The sequence below is a fragment of the Periplaneta americana genome, chromosome 14 (genome assembly GCF_040183065.1).
Source record: "Periplaneta americana isolate PAMFEO1 chromosome 14, P.americana_PAMFEO1_priV1, whole genome shotgun sequence".
NCBI classification, from domain to species: Eukaryota; Metazoa; Arthropoda; class Insecta; order Blattodea; family Blattidae; genus Periplaneta; species Periplaneta americana.
Window position 1 is genome coordinate 147130103 of NC_091130.1, and position 4198 is coordinate 147134300.

Here is a 4198-nt window from a genome sequence, read left to right on the forward strand (position 1 = left end):
GACTGTGATTGGCTGGAATTCAAAATTTCATTACACTTAATTGGTCGAAAATGGAATGACGTCATATAAACGGAATAGTCAATCATAATTTATTGTCAGCGGTCACGTGCATACTTCTCATAAAAACTGACTCAATCTTGAATTCATACTGCAGCCTAATAATTTAGTTGAAACATTGTACAGGCAGACGACATGCTAAAATTAATGTTTTTAGACACAGGGATGCTAAATTTTGCAGCTCACATTATTCTCCCAGTTCTTCGTAGAGAGAAAGTCCAACAACCTTTTTAGTGGAAGGAACGCTTTGCCGCTGCGCCCTTGTTATTTTGCCTTCTCTACCTGAGTGTGTTGTCAGCTATCCTTGCAGGTAAACTGTATTGTTATGAAACTGCTTTATCGAAAGTTGGGCCAAAGCTATTAACATTCTTCGTGACGAATGTTACAGATAAGTTACTGAAAGGAAATACACAATGTCTACTACATAATATTAATCTCGGAAGTGAGAATGATTTCACATCCGTTGTACTGTCGATAGGTCGAAATAAGATTAGAATAAAATATTTTATATACGGTATTTTCCTCAAAAGTAGACAGGCTGAGATGGCGTTACCATCTTGTCTTAATCACGTGGGAATGAGCGCGGGTTTCCGGTTTAAACATAACAATTTCAAGACATCAACAGTCGTGAGCAAAGTAATCAGTTACTCGGTAAAGAGTTTTGGAATAATATTCTGGGAAAATTCCACAGATAGTAACAATATATTTCTATTACAAAAAAGAGTAATTAGAATAATGGTAGGTGCCAAATCTAGAGAATCGTGTAGGACTATTTTCAAAAAAAAAAACAAACAAACAAATAATGCGCATGGCTTGTCAGTATATCTTTTCATTAATAATCTTCCTCGTATGTAATCGTGAAAACTTTGTAACTAATTCAACAGTTCATAGCATAAATACACGTCAAAAAATGACTTTCATACTCCATCGGCAAGTCTATCGTGCTATTAAAAAGGAGTGCGTTATATGGCAGTAAAAATTTTTAATAGCCTCCCTATCGATATAAAAAATGAAACTCAAAACATAAGATTATTTAGGGCCAAATTAAAGAAGTGCCTAATTTCTCACGCCTTCTATTCTGTAGGTGAATTCATGACATTCAATAACACTTCATGAAATTGATACTAAAGCTGTCCACACCTGTGGAGTAACGGTCAGCGCGTCTGGCCGCGAAACCAGGTGGTCCGGGTTCGATTCCCGGTCGGGGCAAGTTACCTGGTTGAGGTTTTTTCCGGGGTTTTCCCTCAACCCAATATGAGCAAATGCTGGGTAACTTTCGGTGCTGGACCCCGGACTCATTTCACCGGCATTATCACCTTCATCTCATTCAGACGTTAAATAACCGAAGATGTTGATAAAGCGTCGTAAAATAACCTACTAATAAAAAAAAAGATACTAAACCTTTGTGTTGTACTAGTAGACTATATTGTAAATCTCGTCTGTATATATTTCACTATAAATTAAGATTTTATAATAGTATTAAGTTTTTTGACTTGTTCCATATTCTAGCTGTAAGCAATGTATGAATACCATGGAATGTTAATAAATACAATACAATAAATAAATTTAGCTTTAACAACATTATTTTAATTCTGAAAGCCACGAAAAGGTTTCAGAGCCATAGCGGGCCAAGCGCCATTTATTAAAAAAAAAAAAAAAACAGAGAAAGCAAGGGTTAAAGTTAAGTAATAGCATACTGTAGTTTAATGAAGATTGACATATCATTTAGTTTCAATGTGCATACTTTATCTTACTTGCGATATGTTTCGTTAAATGATGGTAATCACTTAATTTTAACCCTTGTTTTATCCGTTTTTAATAAATGGCGCTTGGCCCACTATGGCTCTGAACCCTTCATTTGTCAGTATATGAACACAATATTATAATCATATAGGCCTAGGCCTAAATTAGATCCTGGCAGTCAATTACTCTACGTATCGTGGGGTATCGTATAGGAACTTGAGAAAAATAGGACATCTTTCAAACTGTCAAAATTGCAAACTTTGTAAAATAAATATTCCAAATAACCGTAATTCCAACTGCAAATCAGTTAAAAGCTGTTCAGCTTATAGACCTAACAATATTTTTTGAGAGAGAGAGTAGCGGACGGGAAGTTCCGGTGATTCTGGACGTAAAGTCGTATTTTTGGTCCAGGGAAATAAATAGCCTACTCGTCTTTTACGAAAATGCTATCGTAGCTCACTAAAGTATAGCGTCTTAAACATTAAACTTCATCCCCCACAAAAAACGTAAATTCGAAGATTTTCACTTCCAAAATCATGTAACTTCCGTTGCGCTAGTTTTCGCCTATTTTTCTTCTCTTATTTAAGTGGGTTATTTTACGACGCTGTATCAACATCTCAGGTTATTCCGGGGTCCAGCACCAAGTTACCCAGCATTTGCTCATATTGGGTTGAGGCAAAACCCCGGTAAAACTTCAACCAGGTAATTTGCTCCGACTGGGATTCAGACCACCTGATTTAGATATGCTAACCGTTACTCCACAGGTGTGGAGGCACAACACTCACACAACCTGTTTTAGATATTTTTTAAACAAGAGAAAATAATGCTGTCAGTTTATAGACTGAAACTTTATTACCATAACAGGAAATATTTTGTACTCGTATTTTCAATAAATATTACTTTCGAACGTGTTATGTGATCTACTTCTGACATATTCGCGACATTTTTGCTTGAAAAGTTAACTATGAGTTACAGAACAAAAGTCAAAATTGTAGCAATGGACCAAAATGTAGAAAAGGAACTCTCTTAAATCGTTTAGTTGTAGAAAAATAAATAAAACCAATCTAAACGGCAAAACTGATTTTTCAGCAACATTTTGAGTATTGAAAATAAACTGTGCTTATGCATTCACTAACATGATTTTTAGTTAGGTACCTTACAAAGTAGGCTACATACAAAATGAATCGTAAGTAATGTCATTAATATCAGGGGTTATTCTTTGGGATATTTCAAACAAAAAATTGTAATGCATTTTTGCTCGTTTTTGCTTCCTTTTCGAGATAAAATTATTTTATATGAAACGTTTCATAGCGTGTTCTGGGAAAGCCATCGATTTAATCCCCGATATGCTCAGTCAGTTTTAAGAGAGCAGTGCATTATGATAATAAATGATGGAAAGAATTTTAGTTTTGTCCTTTAAATGTGCAGAAATTTGACACGAACAAATGTTACACTGTAAAATTCCTTTGCAGAATGAAAAGTTACATTTGTTCGGATCAAATTTCCGTAAATTTAAAGGACGAAACTAAAATTCTTTCAATTATTTATTACCATAATACACTGCTCTCTTAAATTGACTGGGCGTAGGCCTATTGGGAATTAAAATCAATGGCTTTTCCAAAACACGCTATGAAATGTTTCATATAAAACAATTTTTATATCCAAAAGGAAGTAAATACGAGCAAAATTGCATCAAACTTCTTTTGTTTGAAACATTTCAAAGAGTAGCCCCTGAAATTAATGACATTACTTACGATTCACCCTATACAGTATAATTTTCAGACACCCACTCAGATTACGTAAAATGACAGAAAAATATTCGTGTATGCATCATACGTTGCATTTATATGCACTATGGATTGCACTTCAATATTAAAAAGCCAATTGTGTACGTAAATGAATGGATTTCACGCTGTGAATGAAAAGTTGTCACATTACGCTGACACCTAAGTGAGAAAACGTGTATTTAAACCACTTGTTGCATGCTGACATGTTCATGGCCAACTAGATTCTTATATCCATGTGCCCGGGAATATTTCAAAGTTTGCCGCCTGTATTACTCAATCGTTAAAAAATTACACATGTCTGATAAAATTACATGTATTCACAGATAATTTCGTAAAAAGCTTGTTGATTCAGTACTTACGTATTATAAGTTCCACTGTAATTGCCGACTGACTATCGAACTAACAACCATGTGCGTCTGGAGTTCCTTGCAGTGCACCCTTCCGCTTTGTTAGCGCAGCAATTTGCCTTACTGCACACCACGTGACCGATAGATCTTTAAGGGGAATGTGAGTTTAATTATTTCTAAGTAAGGGGGCGGGTTTGGAAACAACCAATGAAATTTCTAACCAACATCTTGAGAGAATGTGGAGGGAGAGAATACCGATAACAC

General features: G+C 35.1%; 1 protein-coding gene across 1 annotated transcript in view; it reads right to left on the bottom strand.

Moving 5' to 3' along the window:
- The window catches only part of LOC138713814 (amidophosphoribosyltransferase-like), a 57035-nt gene extending 52848 nt beyond the window's left edge, over positions 1–4187 (bottom strand). The window contains exon 1 of the mRNA XM_069846251.1: positions 3947–4187. The gene's annotated coding sequence lies outside the window, so the exon portion shown is untranslated. The remainder of the gene's footprint in view (positions 1–3946) is intronic.
- Positions 4188–4198: the final 11 nt, after the last annotated feature.